Source organism: Lithobates pipiens, unplaced genomic scaffold, assembly GCF_037356315.1.
Source record: "Lithobates pipiens isolate NorthernLeopardFrog02 unplaced genomic scaffold, aLitPip1_a1.2 Scaffold_28, whole genome shotgun sequence".
Lineage (NCBI taxonomy): Eukaryota > Metazoa > Chordata > Amphibia > Anura > Ranidae > Lithobates > Lithobates pipiens.
This window is the reverse complement of record NW_027507789.1, coordinates 129367566-129392419: the sequence shown is the minus strand read 5'-3', so window position 1 is coordinate 129392419 and position 24854 is coordinate 129367566. Positions and strand designations below refer to the sequence as shown.

Here is a 24854-nt window from a genome sequence, read left to right as displayed (position 1 = left end):
GCTTTGGTTGAGAAGTCTTCCAAAAGGGCACACTTCTGATGAGATGACTAGTGAAATCTTGTCAACGTTACAAAACAAGTCCAACTGAACGTGATTACCTCTCCTGTAAGCTAGATTCCACATTAACACTTTAAGTGTGGACACCAAAAAACAAGCAGTACTAATGAAAAGCTGGCACACTTTTCAGAAGAGTGCCAAGTGAACTTGCCACAGAATGCTGCACCCAAAGTCCACTCTCAAGTGTAAAGTGACCACCACCTGCTGCCTCAGAAAGAGGACTGAAACACATAAGGTGGCATCTTGGCCATCTCCGTGAAACTTCAACTACCTTTTATAATGGATAAAGTGGTGAATACTTGTAGTTTAGAGTTCTGAGGCCTCCAGCTCAAGCAATGAATGCAGAGCATGGAATGACCCACCCCATTTTAGTCGATAACGTGTTCATTTTTATGGGTAGCATGGCCGAGCGGTCTGAGGCGCTGGATTAAGGCTCCAGTCTATTTGGGGGCATGGGTTCGAATCCCACTGCTGCCAAACTTCTTTTAACAAAATCCCTACCCTCTAGGGCTCAAGCTTCTCTGATCTTGCTCCTGCAATTTACTGCAGTTCCTTTCCCAACTCACTGGAATCTCAAAAAACACTTACCTCTCTGCTTTAGCAGCATTAGAAAAGCTGCAATCATTGCATGTTTTGTTTGATACATGATACATACATATAATATGCATGTTGTGCACATATTACATACATGCTACACACACTACACACATATGACATACATGTTACACACATGTGACACACGTGCTACTTACATATTACACACATAGTTCACACATATTACACAAATGTTACATACATATGATATACATGTTGCATGCATGTTACATACATGTCACACTCATGTTACACACCATTTAGACACAATTTTACACACATGTCACATGCATGTTACACATATTACACACATATAACATACATGTCATACACATCACATACATGCTACACACATATGCCATGCATGTCACACACATGTTACATTAATATGACACACATATGACATGCATGTTGCACATATCTTACATACATGTTACACACATATGGCATGCATATGACATGCATGGTACACACATGTTACATACATGATAGACACATATGACACACAATACACATATGGCATACATATCACACATATTACATACGTGTTACACACATATTACACAGATTATACATACATATGACATACATGTTGAATGCATGTTACATACATGTCATACACTTATGAAATAGATGTTACACAGGTTACATACATATGACACACATGACATACATGTTACGTACATGTCACATACAAACAATGAATGCAGAGCATGGAATGTAGACTGTCATGCCTCTTTTTAGTCCTTAGCAAGAGCACTTTCACAGGTAGCATGGCCGAGCGCTCTAAGGTGCTGGATTTAGGCTCCAGTCTCTTTGGAGGCGTGGGTTCAAATCCCACTGCTGCCAAGCTCTTTTAACAAATGCCTATCCTTGATTGCTCAAGCGTCTCTGAAGTTTCTGCTGCACTTTGCTGGCATTCCTTGCTCAAAACACTGGAATCTCAGAACAGCAGCATTAGGAAATTGCATGCTTTGGTTGAGAAGTCTTCCAAAAGGGCACACTTCTGATGAGATGACTAGTGAAATCTTGTCAACGTTACAAAACAAGTCCAACTGAACGTGATTACATCTCCTGTAAGCTAGATTCCACATTAACACTTTAAGTGTGGACACCAAAAAACAAGCAGTACTAATGAAAAGCTGGCACACTTTTCAGCAGAGTGCCAAGTGAACTTGCCACAGAATGCTGCACCCAAAGTCCACTCTCAAGTGTAAAGTGACCACCACCTGCTGCCTCAGAAAGAGGACTGAAACACATAAGGTGGCATCTTGGCCATCTCCGTGAAACTTCAACTACCTTTTATAATGGATAAAGTGGTGAATACTTGTAGTTTAGAGTTCTGAGGCCTCCAGCTCAAGCAATGAATGCAGAGCATGGAATGTCCCACCCGATTTTAGTCGATAACGTGTTCATTTTTATGGGTAGCATGGCCGAGCGGTCTAAGGCGCTGGATTAAGGCTCCAGTCTCTTTGGGGGCGTGGGTTCGAATCCCACTGCTGCCAAACTCCTTTTAACAAAATCCCTACCCTCTAGGGCTCAAGCTTCTCTGATCTTGCTCCTGCAATTTACTGCAGTTCCTTTCCCAACTCACTGGAATCTCAAAAAACACTTACATCTCTGCTTTAGCAGCATTAGAAAAGCTGCAATCATTGCATGTTTTGTTTGATACATGATACATACATATAATATGCATGTTGTGCACATATTACATACATGCTACACACACTACACACATATGACATACATGTTACACACATGTGACACACGTGCTACTTACATATTACACACATAGTTCACACATATTACACAAATAATACATACATATGATATACATGTTGCATGCATGTTACATACATGTCACACTCATGTTACACACCATTTAGACACAATTTTACACACATGTCACATGCATGTTACACATATTACACACATATAACATACATGTCATACACATCACATACATGCTACACACATATGCCATGCATGTCACACACATGTTACATTAATATGACACACATATGACATGCATGTTGCACATATCTTACATACATGTTACACACATATGGCATGCATATGACATGCATGGTACACACATGTTACATACATGTTACACATATGACACACAATACACATATGGCATACATATCACACATATTACATACGTGTTACACACATATTACACAGATTATACATACATATGACATACATGTTGAATGCATGTTACATACATGTCATACACTTATGAAATACATGTTACACACGTTACATACATATGACACACATGACATACATGTTACGTACATGTCACATACACACAATGAATGCAGAGCATGGAATGTAGACTGTCATGCCTCTTTTTAGTCCTTAGCAAGAGCACTTTCACAGGTAGCATGGCCGAGCGGTCTAAGACGCTGGATTTAGGCTCCAGTCTCTTTGGAGGCGTGGGTTCAAATCCCACTGCTGCCAAGTTCTTTTAACAAATGCTTTGGTTGAGAAGTCTTCCAAAAGGGCACACTTCTGATGAGATGACTAGTGAAATCTTGTCAACGTTACAAAACAAGTCCAACTGAACGTGATTACCTCTCCTGTAAGCTAGATTCCACATTAACACTTTAAGTGTGGACACCAAAAAACAAGCAGTACTAATGAAAAGCTGGCACACTTTTCAGCAGAGTGCCAAGTGAACTTGCCACAGAATGCTGCACCCAAAGTCCACTCTCAAGTGTAAAGTGACCACCACCTGCTGCCTCAGAAAGAGGACTGAAACACATAAGGTGGCATCTTGGCCATCTCCGTGAAACTTCAACTACCTTTTATAATGGATAAAGTGGTGAATACTTGTAGTTTAGAGTTCTGAGGCCTCCAGCTCAAGCAATGAATGCAGAGCATGGAATGTCCCACCCGATTTTAGTCGATAACGTGTTCATTTTTATGGGTAGCATGGCCGAGCGGTCTAAGGCGCTGGATTAAGGCTCCAGTCTCTTTGGGGGCGTGGGTTCGAATCCCACTGCTGCCAAACTCCTTTTAACAAAATCCCTACCCTCTAGGGCTCAAGCTTCTCTGATCTTGCTCCTGCAATTTACTGCAGTTCCTTTCCCAACTCACGGGAATCTCAAAAAACACTTACCTCTCTGCTTTAGCAGCATTAGAAAAGCTGCAATCATTGCATGTTTTGTTTGATACATGATACATACATATAATATGCATGTTGTGCACATATTACATACATGCTACACACACTACACACATATGACATACATGTTACACACATGTGACACACGTGCTACTTACATATTACACACATAGTTCACACATATTACACAAATGTTACATACATATGATATACATGTTGCATGCATGTTACATACATGTCACACTCATGTTACACACCATTTAGACACAATTTTACACACATGTCACATGCATGTTACACATATTACACACATATAACATACATGTCATACACATCACATACATGCTACACACATATGCCATGCATGTCACACACATGTTACATTAATATGACACACATATGACATGCATGTTGCACATATCTTACATACATGTTACACACATATGGCATGCATATGACATGCATGGTACACACATGTTACATACATGTTACACATATGACACACAATACACATATGGCATACATATCACACATATTACATACGTGTTACACACATATTACACAGATTATACATACATATGACATACATGTTGAATGCATGTTACATACATGTCATACACTTATGAAATACATGTTACACACGTTACATACATATGACACACATGACATACATGTTACGTACATGTCACATACACACAATGAATGCAGAGCATGGAATGTAGACTGTCATGCCTCTTTTTAGTCCTTAGCAAGAGCACTTTCACAGGTAGCATGGCCGAGCGGTCTAAGACGCTGGATTTAGGCTCCAGTCTCTTTGGAGGCGTGGGTTCAAATCCCACTGCTGCCAAGTTCTTTTAACAAATGCTTTGGTTGAGAAGTCTTCCAAAAGGGCACACTTCTGATGAGATGACTAGTGAAATCTTGTCAACGTTACAAAACAAGTCCAACTGAACGTGATTACCTCTCCTGTAAGCTAGATTCCACATTAACACTTTAAGTGTGGACACCAAAAAACAAGCAGTACTAATGAAAAGCTGGCACACTTTTCAGCAGAGTGCCAAGTGAACTTGCCACAGAATGCTGCACCCAAAGTCCACTCTCAAGTGTAAAGTGACCACCACCTGCTGCCTCAGAAAGAGGACTGAAACACATAAGGTGGCATCTTGGCCATCTCCGTGAAACTTCAACTACCTTTTATAATGGATAAAGTGGTGAATACTTGTAGTTTAGAGTTCTGAGGCCTCCAGCTCAAGCAATGAATGCAGAGCATGGAATGTCCCACCCGATTTTAGTCGATAACGTGTTCATTTTTATGGGTAGCATGGCCGAGCGGTCTAAGGCGCTGGATTAAGGCTCCAGTCTCTTTGGGGGCGTGGGTTCGAATCCCACTGCTGCCAAACTCCTTTTAACAAAATCCCTACCCTCTAGGGCTCAAGCTTCTCTGATCTTGCTCCTGCAATTTACTGCAGTTCCTTTCCCAACTCACGGGAATCTCAAAAAACACTTACCTCTCTGCTTTAGCAGCATTAGAAAAGCTGCAATCATTGCATGTTTTGTTTGATACATGATACATACATATAATATGCATGTTGTGCACATATTACATACATGCTACACACACTACACACATATGACATACATGTTACACACATGTGACACACGTGCTACTTACATATTACACACATAGTTCACACATATTACACAAATGTTACATACATATGATATACATGTTGCATGCATGTTACATACATGTCACACTCATGTTACACACCATTTAGACACAATTTTACACACATGTCACATGCATGTTACACATATTACACACATATAACATACATGTCATACACATCACATACAAGCTACACACATATGCCATGCATGTCACACACATGTTACATTAATATGACACACATATGACATGCATGTTGCACATATCTTACATACATGTTACACACATATGGCATGCATATGACATGCATGGTACACACATGTTACATACATGTTACACATATGACACACAATACACATATGGCATACATATCACACATATTACATACGTGTTACACACATATTACACAGATTATACATACATATGACATACATGTTGAATGCATGTTACATACATGTCATACACTTATGAAATACATGTTACACACGTTACATACATATGACACACATGACATACATGTTACGTACATGTCACATACAAACAATGAATGCAGAGCATGGAATGTAGACTGTCATGCCTCTTTTTAGTCCTTAGCAGGAGCACTTTAACAGGTACCATGGCCGAGCGGTCTAAGGTGCTGGATTTAGGCTCCAGTCTCTTTGGAGGCGTGGGTTCAAATCCCACTGCTGCCAAGTTCTTTTAACAAATGCCTATCCTTGATTGCTCAAGCGTCTCTGAAGTTTCTGCTGCACTTTGCTGGCATTCCTTGCTCAACACACTGGAATCTCAGAACAGCAGCATTAGGAAATTGCATGCTTTGGTTGAGAAGTCTTCCAAAAGGGCACACTTCTGATGAGATGACTAGTGAAATCTTGTCAACGTTACAAAACAAGTCCAACTGAACGTGATTACCTCTCCTGTAAGCTAGATTCCACATTAACACTTTAAGTGTGGACACCAAAAAACAAGCAGTACTAATGAAAAGCTGGCACACTTTTCAGCAGAGTGCCAAGTGAACTTGCCACAGAATGCTGCACCCAAAGTCCACTCTCAAGTGTAAAGTGACCACCACCTGCTGCCTCAGAAAGAGGACTGAAACACATAAGGTGGCATCTTGGCCATCTCCGTGAAACTTCAACTACCTTTTATAATGGATAAAGTGGTGAATACTTGTAGTTTAGAGTTCTGAGGCCTCCAGCTCAAGCAATGAATGCAGAGCATGGAATGTCCCACCCCATTTTAGTCGATAACGTGTTCATTTTTATGGGTAGCATGGCCGAGCGGTCTAAGGCGCTGGATTAAGGCTCCAGTCTCTTTGGGGGCGTGGGTTCGAATACCACTGCTGCCAAATTCCTTTTAAAAAAATCCCTACCCTCTAGGGCTCAAGCTTCTCTGATCTTGCTCCTGCAATTTACTGCAGTTCCTTTCCCAACTCACTGGAATCTCAAAAAACACTTACCTCTCTGCTTTAGCAGCATTAGAAAAGCTGCAATCATTGCATGTTTTGTTTGATACATGATACATACATATAATATGCATGTTGTGCACATATTACATACATGCTACACACACTACACACATATGACATACATGTTACACACATGTGACACACGTGCTACTTACATATTACACACATAGTTCACACATATTACACAAATGTTACATACATATGATATACATGTTGCATGCATGTTACATACATGTCACACTCATGTTACACACCATTTAGACACAATTTTACACACATGTCACATGCATGTTACACATATTACACACATATAACATACATGTCATACACATCACATACATGCTACACACATATGCCATGCATGTCACACACATGTTACATTAATATGACACACATATGACATGCATGTTGCACATATCTTACATACATGTTACACACATATGGCATGCATATGACATGCATGGTACACACATGTTACATACATGTTACACATATGACACACAATACACATATGGCATACATATCACACATATTACATACGTGTTACACACATATTACACAGATTATACATACATATGACATACATGTTGAATGCATGTTACATACATGTCATACACTTATGAAATACATGTTACACACGTTACATACATATGACACACATGACATAAATGTTACATACATGTCACATACACACAATGAATGCAGAGCATGGAATGTAGACTGTCATGCCTCTTTTTAGTCCTTAGCAAGAGCACTCTCACAAGTAGCATGGCCGAGCGGTCTAAGGCGCTGGATTTAGGCTCCAGTCTCTTTGGAGGCGTGGGTTCAAATCCCACTGCTGCCAAGTTCTTTTAACAAATGCCTATCCTTGATTGCTCAAGCGTCTCTGAAGTTTCTGCTGCACTTTGCTGGCATTCCTTGCTCAACACACTGGAATCTCAGAACAGCAGCATTAGGAAATTGCATGCTTTGGTTGAGAAGTCTTCCAAAAGGGCACACTTTTGATGAGATGACTAGTGAAATCTTGTCAACGTTACAAAACAAGTCCAACTGAACGTGATTACCTCTCCTGTAAGCTAGATTCCACATTAACACTTTAAGTGTGGACACCAAAAAACAAGCAGTACTAATGAAAAGCTGGCACACTTTTCAGCAGAGTGCCAAGTGAACTTGCCACAGAATGCTGCACCCAAAGTCCACTCTCAAGTGTAAAGTGACCACCACCTGCTGCCTCAGAAAGAGGACTGAAACACATAAGGTGGCATCTTGGCCATCTCCGTGAAACTTCAACTACCTTTTATAATGGATAAAGTGGTGAATACTTGTAGTTTAGAGTTCTGAGGCCTCCAGCTCAAGCAATGAATGCAGAGCATGGAATGTCCCACCTGATTTTAGTCGATAACGTGTTCATTTTTATGGGTAGCATGGCCGAGCGGTCTAAGGCGCTGGATTAAGGCTCCAGTCTCTTTGGGGGCGTGGGTTCGAATCCCACTGCTGCCAAACTCCTTTTAACAAAATCCCTACCCTCTAGGGCTCAAGCTTCTCTGATCTTGCTCCTGCAATTTACTGCAGTTCCTTTCCCAACTCACTGGAATCTCAAAAAACACTTACCTCTCTGCTTTAGCAGCATTAGAAAAGCTGCAATCATTGCATGTTTTGTTTGATACATGATACATACATATAATATGCATGTTGTGCACATATTACATACATGCTACACACACTACACACATATGACATACATGTTACACACATGTGACACACGTGCTACTTACATATTACACACATAGTTCACACATATTACACAAATGTTACATACATATGATATACATGTTGCATGCATGTTACATACATGTCACACTCATGTTACACACCATTTAGACACAATTTTACACACATGTCACATGCATGTTACACATATTACACACATATAACATACATGTCATACACATCACATACATGCTACACACATATGCCATGCATGTCACACACATGTTACATTAATATGACACACATATGACATGCATGTTGCACATATCTTACATACATGTTACACACATATGGCATGCATATGACATGCATGGTACACACATGTTACATACATGATAGACACATATGACACACAATACACATATGGCATACATATCACACATATTACATACGTGTTACACACATATTACACAGATTATACATACATATGACATACATGTTGAATGCATGTTACATACATGTCATACACTTATGAAATAGATGTTACACACGTTACATACATATGACACACATGACATACATGTTACGCACATGTCACATACAAACAATGAATGCAGAGCATGGAATGTAGACTGTCATGCCTCTTTTTAGTCCTTAGCAAGAGCACTTTCACAGGTAGCATGGCCGAGCGGTCTAAGGCGCTGGATTTAGGCTCCAGTCTCTTTGGAGGCGTGGGTTCAAATCCCACTGCTGCCAAGCTCTTTTAACAAATGCCTATCCTTGATTGCTCAAGCGTCTCTGAAGTTTCTGCTGCACTTTGCTGGCATTCCTTGCTCAACACACTGGAATCTCAGAACAGCAGCATTAGGAAATTGCATGCTTTGGTTGAGAAGTCTTCCAAAAGGGCACACTTCTGATGAGATGACTAGTGAAATCTTGTCAACGTTACAAAACAAGTCCAACTGAACGTGATTACCTCTCCTGTAAGCTAGATTCCACATTAACACTTTAAGTGTGGACACCAAAAAACAAGCAGTACTAATGAAAAGCTGGCACACTTTTCAGCAGAGTGCCAAGTGAACTTGCCACAGAATGCTGCACCCAAAGTCCACTCTCAAGTGTAAAGTGACCACCACCTGCTGCCTCAGAAAGAGGACTGAAACACATAAGGTGGCATCTTGGCCATCTCCGTGAAACTTCAACTACCTTTTATAATGGATAAAGTGGTGAATACTTGTAGTTTAGAGTTCTGAGGCCTCCAGCTCAAGCAATGAATGCAGAGCATGGAATGTCCCACCCCATTTTAGTCGATAACGTGTTCACACATGTCACATGCATGTTACACATATTACACACATATAACATACATGTCATACACATCACATACATGCTACACACATATGCCATGCATGTCACACACATGTTACATTAATATGACACACATATGACATGCATGTTGCACATATCTTACATACATGTTACACACATATGGCATGCATATGACATGCATGGTACACACATGTTACATACATGTTACACATATGACACACAATACACATATGGCATACATATCACACATATTACATACGTGTTACACACATATTACACAGATTATACATACATATGACATACATGTTGAATGCATGTTACATACATGTCATACACTTATGAAATACATGTTACACACGTTACATACATATGACACACATGACATAAATGTTACATACATGTCACATACACACAATGAATGCAGAGCATGGAATGTAGACTGTCATGCCTCTTTTTAGTCCTATACATATACATTTTAGTCGATAACGTGTTCATTTTTATGGGTAGCATGGCCGAGCGGTCTAAGGCGCTGGATTAAGGCTCCAGTCTCTTTGGGGGCGTGGGTTCGAATCCCACTGCTGCCAAACTCCTTTTAACAAAATCCCTACCCTCTAGGGCTCAAGCTTCTCTGATCTTGCTCCTGCAATTTACTGCAGTTCCTTTCCCAACTCACTGGAATCTCAAAAAACACTTACCTCTCTGCTTTAGCAGCATTAGAAAAGCTGCAATCATTGCATGTTTTGTTTGATACATGATACATACATATAATATGCATGTTGTGCACATATTACATACATGCTACACACACTACACACATATGACATACATGTTACACACATGTGACACACGTGCTACTTACATATTACACACATAGTTCACACATATTACACAAATGTTACATACATATGATATACATGTTGCATGCATGTTACATACATGTCACACTCATGTTACACACCATTTAGACACAATTTTACACACATGTCACATGCATGTTACACATATTACACACATATAACATACATGTCATACACATCACATACATGCTACACACATATGCCATGCATGTCACACACATGTTACATTAATATGACACACATATGACATGCATGTTGCACATATCTTACATACATGTTACACACATATGGCATGCATATGACATGCATGGTACACACATGTTACATACATGATAGACACATATGACACACAATACACATATGGCATACATATCACACATATTACATACGTGTTACACACATATTACACAGATTATACATACATATGACATACATGTTGAATGCATGTTACATACATGTCATACACTTATGAAATAGATGTTACACACGTTACATACATATGACACACATGACATACATGTTACGCACATGTCACATACAAACAATGAATGCAGAGCATGGAATGCAGAGCATGGAATGTAGACTGTCATGCCTCTTTTTAGTCCTTAGCAAGAGCACTTTCACAGGTAGCATGGCCGAGCGGTCTAAGGCGCTGGATTTAGGCTCCAGTCTCTTTGGAGGCGTGGGTTCAAATCCCACTGCTGCCAAGCTCTTTTAACAAATGCCTATCCTTGATTGCTCAAGCGTCTCTGAAGTTTCTGCTGCACTTTGCTGGCATTCCTTGCTCAACACACTGAAATCTCAGAACAGCAGCATTAGGAAATTGCATGCTTTGGTTGAGAAGTCTTCCAAAAGGGCACACTTCTGATGAGATGACTAGTGAAATCTTGTCAACGTTACAAAACAAGTCCAACTGAACGTGATTACCTCTCCTGTAAGCTAGATTCCACATTAACACTTTAAGTGTGGACACCAAAAAACAAGCAGTACTAATGAAAAGCTGGCACACTTTTCAGCAGAGTGCCAAGTGAACTTGCCACAGAATGCTGCACCCAAAGTCCACTCTCAAGTGTAAAGTGACCACCACCTGCTGCCTCAGAAAGAGGACTGAAACACATAAGGTGGCATCTTGGCCATCTCCGTGCAACTTCAACTACCTTTTATAATGGATAAAGTGGTGAATACTTGTAGTTTAGAGTTCTGAGGCCTCCAGCTCAAGCAATGAATGCAGAGCATGGAATGTCCCACCCGATTTTAGTCGATAACGTGTTCATTTTTTTGGGTAGCATGGCCGAGCGGTCTAAGGCGCTGGATTAAGGCTCCAGTCTCTTTGGGGGCATGGGTTCGAATCCCACTGCTGCCAAACTCTTTTTAACAAAATCCCTACCCTCTAGGGCTCAAGCTTCTCTGATCTTGCTCCTGCAATTTACTGCAGTTCCTTTCCCAACTCACTGGAATCTCAAAAAACACTTACCTCTCTGCTTTAGCAGCATTAGAAAAGCTGCAATCATTGCATGTTTTGTTTGATACATGATACATACATATAATATGCATGTTGTGCACATATTACATACATGCTACACACACTACACACATATGACATACATGTTACACACATGTGACACACGTGCTACTTACATATTACACACATAGTTCACACATATTACACAAATGTTACATACATATGATATACATGTTGCATGCATGTTACATACATGTCACACTCATGTTACACACCATTTAGACACAATTTTACACACGTCACATGCATGTTACACATATTACACACATATAACATACATGCCATACACATCACATACATGCTACACACATATGACATGCATGTCACACACATGTTACATTAATATGACACACATATGACATGCATGTTGCACATATCTTACATACATGTTACACACATATGGCATGCATATGACATGCATGGTACACACATGTTACATACATGTTACACATATGACACACAATACACATATGGCATACATATCACACATATTACATACGTGTTACACACATATTACACAGATTATACATACATATGACATACATGTTGAATACATGTTACATACATGTCATACACTTATGAAATACATGTTACACACGTTACATACATATGACACACATGACATACATGTTACATACATGTCACATACAAACAATGAATGCAGAGCATGGAATGTAGACTGTCATGCCTCTTTTTAGTCCTTAGCAAGAGCAATTGCACAGGTAGCATGGCCGAGCGGTCTAAGGCGTTGGATTTAGGCTCCAGTCTCTTTGGAGGCGTGGGTTCAAATCCCACTGCTGCCAAGCTCTTTTAACAAATGCCTATCCTTGATTGCTCAAGCGTCTCTGAAGTTTCTGCTGCACTTTGCTGGCATTCCTTGCTCAACACACTGAAATCTCAGAACAGCAGCATTAGGAAATTGCATGCTTTGGTTGAGAAGTCTTCCAAAAGGGCACACTTCTGATGAGATGACTAGTGAAATCTTGTCAACGTTACAAAACAAGTCCAACTGAACGTGATTACCTCTCCTGTAAGCTAGATTCCACATTAACACTTTAAGTGTGGACACCAAAAAACAAGCAGTACTAATGAAAAGCTGGCACACTTTTCAGCAGAGTGCCAAGTGAACTTGCCACAGAATGCTGCACCCAAAGTCCACTCTCAAGTGTAAAGTGACCACCACCTGCTGCCTCAGAAAGAGGACTGAAACACATAAGGTGGCATCTTGGCCATCTCCGTGAAACTTTAACTACCTTTTATAATGGATAAAGTGGTGAATACTTGTAGTTTAGAGTTCTGAGGCCTCCAGCTCAAGCAATGAATGCAGAGCATGGAATGTCCCACCCCATTTTAGTCGATAACGTGTTCATTTTTATGGGTAGCATGGCCGAGCGGTCTAAGGCGCTGGATTAAGGCTCCAGTCTCTTTGGGGGCGTGGGTTCGAATCCCACTCCTTTTAACAAAATCCCTACCCTCTAGGGCTCAAGCTTCTCTGATCTTGCTCCTGCAATTTACTGCAGTTCCTTTCCCAACTCACTGGAATCTCAAAAAACACTTACCTCTCTGCTTTAGCAGCATTAGAAAAGCTGCAATCATTGCATGTTTTGTTTGATACATGATACATACATATAATATGCATGTTGTGCACATATTACATACATGCTACACACACTACACACATATGACATACATGTTACACACATGTGACACACGTGCTACTTACATATTACACACATAGTTCACACATATTACACAAATGTTACATACATATGATATACATGTTGCATGCATGTTACATACATGTCACACTCATGTTACACACCATTTAGACACAATTTTACACACATGTCACATGCATGTTACACATATTACACACATATAACATACATGTCATACACATCACATACATGTTACACACATATGACATGCATGTCACACACATGTTACATTAATATGACACACATATGACATGCATGTTGCACATATCTTACATACATGTTACACACACATGGCATGCATATGACATGCATGGTACACACATGTTACATACATGTTACACATATGACACACAATACACATATGGCATACATATCACACATATTACATACGTGTTACACACATATTACACAGATTATACATACATATGACATACATGTTGAATACATGTTACATACATGTCATACACTTATGAAATACATGTTACACACGTTACATACATATGACACACATGACATACATGTTACGTACATGTCACATACAAACAATGAATGCAGAGCATGGAATGTAGACTGGCATGCCTCTTTTTAGTCCTTAGCAAGAGCACTTTCACAGGTAGCATGGCCGAGCGGTCTAAGGCGCTGGATTTAGGCTCCAGTCTCTTTGGAGGCGTGGGTTCAAATCCCACTGCTGCCAAGCTCTTTTAACAAATGCCTATCCTTGATTGCTCAAGCGTCTCTGAAGTTTCTGCTGCACTTTGCTGGCATTCCTTGCTCAACACACTGGAATCTCAGAACAGCAGCATTAGGAAATTGCATGCTTTGGTTGAGAAGTCTTCCAAAAGGGCACACTTCTGATGAGATGACTAGTGAAATCTTGTCAACGTTACAAAACAAGTCCAACTGAACGTGATTACCTCTCCTGTAAGCTAGATTCCACATTAACACTTTAAGTGTGGACACCAAAAAACAAGCAGTACTAATGAAAAGCTGGCACACTTTTCAGCAGAGTGCCAAGTGAACTTGCCACAGAATGCTGCACCCAAAGTCCACTCTCAAGTGTAAAGTGACCACCACCTGCTGCCTCAGAAAGAGGACTGAAACACATAAGGTGGCATCTTGGCCATCTCCGTGAAACTTTAACTACCTTTTATAATGGATAAAGTGGTGAATACTTGTAGTTTAGAGTTCTGAGGCCTCCAGCTCAAGCAATGAATGCAGAGCATGGAATGTCCCACCCCATTTTAGTCGATAACGTGTTCATTTTTATGGGTAGCATGGCCGAGTGGTCTAAGGCGCTGGATTAAGGCTCCAGTCTCTTTGGGGGCGTGGGTTCGAATCCCACTCCTTTTAACAAAATCCCTACCCTCTAGGGCTCAAGCTTCTCTGATCTTGCTCCTGCAATTTACTGCAGTTCCTTTCCCAACTCACTGGAATCTCAAAAAACACTTACCTCTCTGCTTTAGCAGCATTAGAAAAGCTGCAATCATTGCATGTTTTGTTTGATACATGATACATACATATAATATGCATGTTGTGCACATATTACATACATGCTACACACACTACACACATATGACATACATGTTACACACATGTGACACACATGCTACTTACATATTACACACATATTACACAAATGTTACATACATATGATATACATGTTGCATGCATGTTACATACATGTCACACTCATGTTACACACCATTTAGACACAATTTTACACACATGTCACATGCATGTTACACATATTACACACATATAACATACATGTCATACACATCACATACATGCTACACACAAAGTCCACTCTCAAGTGTAAAGTGACCACCACCTGCTGCCTCAGAAAGAGGACTGAAACACATAAGGTGGCATCTTGGCCATCTCCGTGAAACTTCAACTACCTTTTATAATGGATAAAGTGGTGAATACTTGTAGTTTAGAGTTCTGAGGCCTCCAGCTCAAGCAATGAATGCAGAGCATGGAATGTCCCACCCCATTTTAGTCGATAATGTGTTCATTTTTATGGGTAGCATGGCCGAGCGGTCTAAGGCGCTGCATTAAGGCTCCAGTCTCTTTGGGGGCGTGGGTTCGAATCCCACTGCTGCCAAACTCCTTTTAACAAAATCCCTACCCTCTAGGACTCAAGCTTCTCTGATCTTGCTCCTGCAATTTACTGCAGTTCCTTTCCCAACTCACTGGAATCTCAAAAAACACTTACCTCTCTGCTTTGGCAGCATTAGAAAAGCTGCAATCATTGCATGTTTTGTTTGATACATGATACATACATATAATATGCATGTTGTGCACATATTACATACATGCTACACACACTACACACATATGACATACATGTTACACACATGTGACACACGTGCTACTTACATATTACACACATAGTTCACACATATTACACAAATGTTACATACATATGATATACATGTTGCATGCATGTTACATACATGTCACACTCATGTTACACACCATTTAGACACAATTTTACACACATGTCACATGCATGTTACACATATTACACACATATGGCATACATGTCATACACATCACATACATGCTACACACATATGACATGCATGTCACACACATGTTACATTAATATGACACACATATGACATGCATGTTGCACATATCTTACATACATGTTACACACACATGGCATGCATATGACATGCATGGTACACACATGTTACATACATGTTACACATATGACACACAATACACATATGGCATACATATCACACATATTACATACGTGTTACACACATATTACACAGATTATACATACATATGACATACATGTCATACACTTATGAAATACATGTTACACACGTTACATACATATGACACACATGACATACATGTTACGTACATGTCACATACAAACAATGAATGCAGAGCATGGAATGTAGACTGTCATGCCTCTTTTTAGTCCTTAGCAAGAGCACTTTCACAGGTAGCATGGCCGAGCGGTCTAAGGCGCTGGATTTATGCTCCAGTCTCTTTGGAGGCGTGGGTTCAAATCCCACTGCTGCCAAGCTCTTTTAACAAATGCCTATCCTTGATTGCTCAAGCGTCTCTGAAGTTTCTGCTGCACTTTGCTGGCATTCCTTGCTCAACACACTGGAATCTCAGAACAGCAGCATTAGGAAATTGCATGCTTTGGTTGAGAAGTCTTCCAAAAGGGCACACTTCTGATGAGATGACTAGTGAAATCTTGTCAACGTTACAAAACAAGTCCAACTGAACGTGATTACCTCTCCTGTAAGCTAGATTCCACATTAACACTTTAAATGTGGACACCAAAAAACAAGCAGTACTAATGAAAAGCTGGCACACTTTTCAGCAGAGTGCCAAGTGAACTTGCCACAGAATGCTGCACCCAAAGTCCACTCTCAAGTGTAAAGTGACCACCACCTGCTGCCTCAGAAAGAGGACTGAAACACATAAGGTGGCATCTTGGCCATCTCCGTGAAACTTCAACTACCTTTTATAATGGATAAAGTGGTGAATACTTGTAGTTTAGAGTTCTGAGGCCTCCAGCTCAAGCAATGAATGCAGAGCATGGAATGTCCCACCCCATTTTAGTCGATAATGTGTTCATTTTTATGGGTAGCATGGCCGAGCGGTCTAAGGCGCTGGATTAAGCTTCCAGTCTCTTTGGGGGTGTGGGTTCGAATCCCACTGCTGCCAAACTCCTTTTAACAAAATCCCTACCCTCTAGGACTCAAGCTTCTCTGATCTTGCTCCTGCAATTTACTGCAGTTCCTTTCCCAACTCACTGGAATCTCAAAAAACACTTACCTCTCTGCTTTGGCAGCATTAGAAAAGCTGCAATCATTGCATGTTTTGTTTGATACATGATACATACATATAATATGCATGTTGTGCACATATTACATACATGCTACACACACTACACACATATGACATACATGTTACACACATGTGACACACGTGCTACTTACATATTACACACATAGTTCACACATATTACACAAATGTTACATACATATGATATACATGTTGCATGCATGTTACATACATGTCACACTCATGTTACACACCATTTAGACACAATTTTACACACATGTCACATGCATGTTACACAAATTACACACATATGGCATACATGTCATACACATCACATACATGCTACACACATATGACATGCATGTCACACACATGTTACATTAATATGACACACATATGACATGCATGTTGCACATATCTTACATACATGTTACACACACATGGCATGCATATGACATGCATGGTACACACATGTTACATACATGTTACACATATGACACACAATACACATATGGCATACATATCACACATATTACATACGTGTTACACACATATTACACAGATTATACATACATATGACATACATGTTGAATACATGTTACATACATGTCATACACTTATGAAATACATGTTACACACGTTACATACATATGACACACATGACATACATGTTACGTACATGTCACATACAAACAATGAATGCAGAGCATGGAATGTAGACTGTCATGCCTCTTTTTAGTCCTTAGCAAGAGCACTTTCCCAGGTAACATGGCCGAGCGGTCTAAGGCGCTGGATTTAGGCTCCAGTCTCTTTGGAGGCGTGGGTTCAAATCCCACTGCTGCCAAGCTCTTTTAACAAATGCCTATCCTTGATTGCTCAAGCGTCTCTGAAGTTTCTGCTGCACTTTGCTGGCATTCCTTGCTCAACACACTGGAATCTCAGAACAGCAGCATTAGGAAATTGCATGCTTTGGTTGAGAAGTCTTCCAAAAGGGCACACTTCTGATGAGATGACTAGTGAAATCTTGTCAACGTTACAAAACAAGTCCAACTGAACGTGATTACCTCTCCTGTAAGCTAGATTCCACATTAACACTTTAAATGTGGACACCAAAAAACAAGCAGTACTAATGAAAAGCTGGCACACTTTTCAGCAGAGTGCCAAGTGAACTTGCCACAGAATGCTGCACCCAAAGTCCACTCTCAAGTGTAAAGTGACCACCACCTGCTGCCTCAGAAAGAGGACTGAAACACATAAGGTGGCATCTTGGCCATCTCCGTGAAACTTCAACTACCTTTTATAATGGATAAAGTGGTGAATACTTGTAGTTTAGAGTTCTGAGGCCTCCAGCTCAAGCAATGAATGCAGAGCATGGAATGTCCCACCCCATTTTAGTCGATAATGTGTTCATTTTTATGGGTAGCATGGCCGAGCGGTCTAAGGCGCTGGATTAAGGCTCCAGTCTCTTTGGGGGCGTGGGTTCGAATCCCACTGCTGCCAAACTCCTTTTAACAAAATCCCTACCCTCTAGGACTCAAGCTTCTCTGATCTTGCTCCTGCAATTTACTGCAGTTCCTTTCCCAACTCACTGGAATCTCAAAAAACACTTACCTCTCTGCTTTGGCAGCATTAGAAAAGCTGCAATCATTGCATGTTTTGTTTGATACATGATACATACATATAATATGCATGTTGTGCACATATTACATACATGCTACACACACTACACACATATGACATACATGTTACACACATGTGACACACGTGCTACTTACATATTACACACATAGTTCACACATATTACACAAATGTTACATACATATGATATACATGTTGCATGCATGTTACATACATGTCACACTCATGTTACACACCATTTAGACACAATTTTACACACATGTCACATGCATGTTACACATATTACACACATATGGCATACATGTCATACACATCACATACATGCTACACACATATGACATGCATGTCACACACATGTTACATTAATATGACACACATATGACATGCATGTTGCACATATCTTACATACATGTTACACACACATGGCATGCATATGACATGCATGGTACACACATGTTACATACATGTTACACATATGACACACAATACACATATGGCATACATATCACACATATTACATACGTGTTACACACATATTACACAGATTATACATACATATGACATACATGTTGAATACATGTTACATACATGTCATACACTTATGAAATACATGTTACACACGTTACATACATATGACGCACATGACATACATGTTACGTACATGTCACATACAATCAATGAATGCAGAGCATGGAATGTAGACTGTCATGCCTCTTTTTAGTCCTTAGCAAGAGCACTTTCACAGGTAGCATGGCTGAGCGGTCTAAGGCGCTGGATTTAGGCTCCAGTCTCTTTGGAGGCGTGGGTTCAAATCCCACTGCTGCCAAGCTCTTTTAACAAATGCCTATCCTTGATTGCTCAAGCGTCTCTGAAGTTTCTGCTGCACTTTGCTGGCATTCCTTGCTCAAAACACTGGAATCTCAGAACAGCAGCATTAGGAAATTGCATGCTTTGGTTGAGAAGTCTTCCAAAAGGGCACACTTCTGATGAGATGACTAGTGAAATCTTGTCAACGTTACAAAACAAGTCCAACTGAACGTGATTACCTCTCCTGTAAGCTAGATTCCACATTAACACTTTAAGTGTGGACACCAAAAAACAAGCAGTACTAATGAAAAGCTGGCACACTTTTCAGCAGAGTGCCAAGTGAACTTGCCACAGAATGCTGCACCCAAAGTCCACTCTCAAGTGTAAAGTGACCACCACCTGCTGCCTCAGAAAGAGGACTGAAACACATAAGGTGGCATCTTGGCCATCTCCGTGAAACTTCAACTACCTTTTATAATGGATAAAGTGGTGAATACTTGTAGTTTAGAGTTCTGAGGCCTCCAGCTCAAGCAATGAATGCAGAGCATGGAATGTCCCACCCCATTTTAGTCGATAACGTGTTCATTTTTATGGGTAGCATGGCCGAGCGGTCTAAGGCGCTGGATTAAGGCTCCAGTCTCTTTGGGGGCGTGGGTTCGAATCCCACTGCTGCCAAACTCCTTTTAACAAAATCCCTACCCTCTAGGGCTCAAGCTTCTCTGATCTTGCTCCTGCAATTTACTGCAGTTCCTTTCCCAACTCACTGGAATCTCAAAAAACACTTACATCTCTGCTTTAGCAGCATTAGAAAAGCTGCAATCATTGCATGTTTTGTTTGATACATGATACATACATATAATATGCATGTTGTGCACATATTACATACATGCTACACACACTACACACATATGACATACATGTTACACACATGTGACACACGTGCTACTTACATATTACACACATAGTTCACACATATTACACAAATGTTACATACATATGATATACATGTTGCATGCATGTTACATACATGTCACACTCATGTTACACACCATTTAGACACAATTTTACACACATGTCACATGCATGTTACACATATTACACACATATAACATACATGTCATACACATCACATACATGCTACACACATATGCCATGCATGTCACACACATGTTAAATTAATATGACACACATATGACATGCATGTTGCACATATCTTACATACATGTTACACACATATGGCATGCATATGACATGCATGGTACACACATGTTACATACATGTTACACATATGACACACAATACACATATGGCATACATATCACACATATTACATACGTGTTACACACATATTACACAGATTATACATACATATGACATACATGTTGAATGCATGTTACATACATGTCATACACTTATGAAATACATGTTACACACGTTACATACATATGACACACATGACATACATGTTACGTACATGTCACATACACACAATGAATGCAGAGCATGGAATGTAGACTGTCATGCCTCTTTTTAGTCCTTAGCAAGAGCACTTTCACAGGTAGCATGGCCGAGAGGTCTAGCGGTCTAACACACATAGTTCACACATATTACACAAATGTTACATACATATGATATACATGTTGCATGCATGTTACATACATGTCACACTCATGTTACACACCATTTAGACACAATTTTACACACATGTCACATGCATGTTACACAAATTACACACATATGGCATACATGTCATACACATCACATACATGCTACACACATATGACATGCATGTCACACACATGTTACATTAATATGACACACATATGACATGCATGTTGCACATATCTTACATACATGTTACACACACATGGCATGCATATGACATGCATGGTACACACATGTTACATACATGTTACACATATGACACACAATACACATATGGCATACATATCACACATATTACATACGTGTTACACACATATTACACAGATTATACATACATATGACATACATGTTGAATACATGTTACATACATGTCATACACTTATGAAATACATGTTACACACGTTACATACATATGACACACATGACATACATGTTACGTACATGTCACATACAAACAATGAATGCAGAGCATGGAATGTAGACTGTCATGCCTCTTTTTAGTCCTTAGCAAGAGCACTTTCACAGGTAGCATGGCCGAGCGGTCTAAGGCACTGTATTTAGGCTCCAGTCTCTTTGGAGGTGTGGGTTCAAATCCCACTGCTGCCAAGCTCTTTTAACAAATGCCTATCCTTGATTGCTCAAGCGTCTCTGAAGTTTCTGCTGCACTTTGCTGGCATTCCTTGCTCAACACACTGGAATCTCAGAACAGCAGCATTAGGAAATTGCATGCTTTGGTTGAGAAGTCTTCCAAAAGGGCACACTTCTGATGAGATGACTAGTGAAATCTTGTCAACGTTACAAAACAAGTCCAACTGAACGTGATTACCTCTCCTGTAAGCTAGATTCCACATTAACACTTTAAATGTGGACACCAAAAAACAAGCAGTACTAATGAAAAGCTGGCACACTTTTCAGCAGAGTGCCAAGTGAACTTGCCACAGAATGCTGCACCCAAAGTCCACTCTCAAGTGTAAAGTGACCACCACCTGCTGCCTCAGAAAGAGGACTGAAACACATAAGGTGGCATCTTGGCCATCTCCGTGAAACTTCAACTACCTTTTATAATGGATAAAGTGGTGAATACTTGTAGTTTAGAGTTCTGAGGCCTCCAGCTCAAGCAATGAATGCAGAGCATGGAATGTCCCACCCCATTTTAGTCGATAATGTGTTCATTTTTATGGGTAGCATGGCCGAGCGGTCTAAGGCGCTGGATTAAGGCTTCAGTCTCTTTGGGGGCGTGGGTTCGAATCCCACTGCTGCCAAACTCCTTTTAACAAAATCCCTACCCTCTAGGGCTCAAGCTTCTCTGATCTTGCTCCTGCAATTTACTGCAGTTCCTTTCCCAACTCACTGGAATCTCAAAAAACACTTACATCTCTGCTTTAGCAGCATTAGAAAAGCTGCAATCATTGCATGTTTTGTTTGATACATGATACATACATATAATATGCATGTTGTGCACATATTACATACATGCTACACACACTACACACATATGACATACATGTTACACACATGTGACACACGTGCTACTTACATATTACACACATAGTTCACACATATTACACAAATGTTACATACATATGATATACATGTTGCATGCATGTTACATACATGTCACACTCATGTTACACACCATTTAGACACAATTTTACACACATGTCACATGCATGTTACACATATTACACACATATGGCATACATGTCATACACATCACATACATGCTACACACATATGACATGCATGTCACACACATGTTACATTAATATGACACACATATGACATGCATGTTGCACATATCTTACATACATGTTACACACACATGACATACATGTTACGTACATGTCACATACACACAATGAATGCAGAGCATGGAATGTAGACTGTCATGCCTCTTTTTAGTCCTTAGCAAGAGCACTTTCACAGGTAGCATGGCCGAGAGGTCTAGCGGTCTAACACACATAGTTCACACATATTACACAAATGTTACATACATATGATATACATGTTGCATGCATGTTACATACATGTCACACTCATGTTACACACCATTTAGACACAATTTTACACACATGTCACATGCATGTTACACATATTACACACATATAACATACATGTCATACACATCACATACATGCTACACACATATGCCATGCATGTCACACACATGTTACATTAATATGACACACATATGACATGCATGTTGCACATATCTTACATACATGTTGCACACATATGGCATGCATATGACATGCATGGTACACACATGTTACATACATGTTACACATATGACACACAATACACATATGGCATACATATCACACATATTACATACGTGTTACACACATATTACACAAATTATACATACATATGACATACATGTTGAATGCATGTTGCATACATGTCATACATTTATGAAATACATGTTACACACGTTACATACATATGACACACATGACATACATGTTACGTACATGTCACATACAAACAATGAATGCAGAGCATGGAATGTAGACTGTCATGCCTCTTTTTAGTCCTTAGCAGGAGCACTTTCACAGGTAGCATGGCCGAGCGGTCTAAGGCACTGGATTTAGGCTCCAGTCTCTTTGGAGGCGTGGGTTCAAATCCCACTGCTGCCAAGTTCTTTTAACAAATGCCTATCCTTGATTGCTCAAGCGTCTCTGAAGTTTCTGCTGCACTTTGCTGGCATTCCTTGCTCAACACACTGGAATCTCAGAACAGCAGCATTAGGAAATTGCATGCTTTGGTTGAGAAGTCTTCCAAAAGGGCACACTTCTGATGAGATGACTAGTGAAATCTTGTCAACGTTACAAAACAAGTCCAACTGAACGTGATTAC

General features: G+C 40.0%; 21 non-coding genes across 21 annotated transcripts; all 21 read left to right on the top strand.

The window, feature by feature from the left end:
- The first annotated feature begins 2074 nt into the window (after positions 1-2074).
- TRNAL-AAG (transfer RNA leucine (anticodon AAG)) lies at positions 2075-2156 on the top strand. Its single transcript has one exon. It is a non-coding gene; the product is annotated as a tRNA-Leu (tRNA).
- An 882-nt stretch (positions 2157-3038) lies between these two features.
- TRNAL-UAG (transfer RNA leucine (anticodon UAG)) lies at positions 3039-3120 on the top strand. The gene has a single exon. It is a non-coding gene; the product is annotated as a tRNA-Leu (tRNA).
- Positions 3121-3588: 468 nt separating this feature from the next.
- TRNAL-AAG (transfer RNA leucine (anticodon AAG)) lies at positions 3589-3670 on the top strand. The gene has a single exon. It is a non-coding gene; the product is annotated as a tRNA-Leu (tRNA).
- Positions 3671-4552: 882 nt separating this feature from the next.
- On the top strand, positions 4553-4634 carry TRNAL-UAG (transfer RNA leucine (anticodon UAG)). Its single transcript has one exon. It is a non-coding gene; the product is annotated as a tRNA-Leu (tRNA).
- A 468-nt stretch (positions 4635-5102) lies between these two features.
- Positions 5103-5184, top strand: TRNAL-AAG (transfer RNA leucine (anticodon AAG)). Its single transcript has one exon. It is a non-coding gene; the product is annotated as a tRNA-Leu (tRNA).
- A 2502-nt stretch (positions 5185-7686) lies between these two features.
- Positions 7687-7768, top strand: TRNAL-UAG (transfer RNA leucine (anticodon UAG)). Its single transcript has one exon. It is a non-coding gene; the product is annotated as a tRNA-Leu (tRNA).
- Positions 7769-8342: 574 nt separating this feature from the next.
- TRNAL-AAG (transfer RNA leucine (anticodon AAG)) lies at positions 8343-8424 on the top strand. Its single transcript has one exon. It is a non-coding gene; the product is annotated as a tRNA-Leu (tRNA).
- An 884-nt stretch (positions 8425-9308) lies between these two features.
- Positions 9309-9390, top strand: TRNAL-UAG (transfer RNA leucine (anticodon UAG)). Its single transcript has one exon. It is a non-coding gene; the product is annotated as a tRNA-Leu (tRNA).
- Positions 9391-10465: 1075 nt separating this feature from the next.
- TRNAL-AAG (transfer RNA leucine (anticodon AAG)) lies at positions 10466-10547 on the top strand. Its single transcript has one exon. It is a non-coding gene; the product is annotated as a tRNA-Leu (tRNA).
- Positions 10548-11445: 898 nt separating this feature from the next.
- Positions 11446-11527, top strand: TRNAL-UAG (transfer RNA leucine (anticodon UAG)). The gene has a single exon. It is a non-coding gene; the product is annotated as a tRNA-Leu (tRNA).
- A 574-nt stretch (positions 11528-12101) lies between these two features.
- On the top strand, positions 12102-12183 carry TRNAL-AAG (transfer RNA leucine (anticodon AAG)). The gene has a single exon. It is a non-coding gene; the product is annotated as a tRNA-Leu (tRNA).
- Positions 12184-13063: 880 nt separating this feature from the next.
- Positions 13064-13145, top strand: TRNAL-UAG (transfer RNA leucine (anticodon UAG)). Its single transcript has one exon. It is a non-coding gene; the product is annotated as a tRNA-Leu (tRNA).
- Positions 13146-14672: 1527 nt separating this feature from the next.
- On the top strand, positions 14673-14754 carry TRNAL-UAG (transfer RNA leucine (anticodon UAG)). The gene has a single exon. It is a non-coding gene; the product is annotated as a tRNA-Leu (tRNA).
- Positions 14755-17027: 2273 nt separating this feature from the next.
- On the top strand, positions 17028-17109 carry TRNAI-UAU (transfer RNA isoleucine (anticodon UAU)). Its single transcript has one exon. It is a non-coding gene; the product is annotated as a tRNA-Ile (tRNA).
- A 574-nt stretch (positions 17110-17683) lies between these two features.
- Positions 17684-17765, top strand: TRNAL-AAG (transfer RNA leucine (anticodon AAG)). Its single transcript has one exon. It is a non-coding gene; the product is annotated as a tRNA-Leu (tRNA).
- An 882-nt stretch (positions 17766-18647) lies between these two features.
- On the top strand, positions 18648-18729 carry TRNAL-UAG (transfer RNA leucine (anticodon UAG)). Its single transcript has one exon. It is a non-coding gene; the product is annotated as a tRNA-Leu (tRNA).
- A 574-nt stretch (positions 18730-19303) lies between these two features.
- On the top strand, positions 19304-19385 carry TRNAL-AAG (transfer RNA leucine (anticodon AAG)). Its single transcript has one exon. It is a non-coding gene; the product is annotated as a tRNA-Leu (tRNA).
- Positions 19386-20267: 882 nt separating this feature from the next.
- Positions 20268-20349, top strand: TRNAL-UAG (transfer RNA leucine (anticodon UAG)). The gene has a single exon. It is a non-coding gene; the product is annotated as a tRNA-Leu (tRNA).
- A 574-nt stretch (positions 20350-20923) lies between these two features.
- On the top strand, positions 20924-21005 carry TRNAL-AAG (transfer RNA leucine (anticodon AAG)). Its single transcript has one exon. It is a non-coding gene; the product is annotated as a tRNA-Leu (tRNA).
- Positions 21006-23175: 2170 nt separating this feature from the next.
- Positions 23176-23257, top strand: TRNAL-AAG (transfer RNA leucine (anticodon AAG)). Its single transcript has one exon. It is a non-coding gene; the product is annotated as a tRNA-Leu (tRNA).
- A 1295-nt stretch (positions 23258-24552) lies between these two features.
- Positions 24553-24634, top strand: TRNAL-UAG (transfer RNA leucine (anticodon UAG)). Its single transcript has one exon. It is a non-coding gene; the product is annotated as a tRNA-Leu (tRNA).
- The last annotated feature ends 220 nt before the right edge of the window (positions 24635-24854 follow it).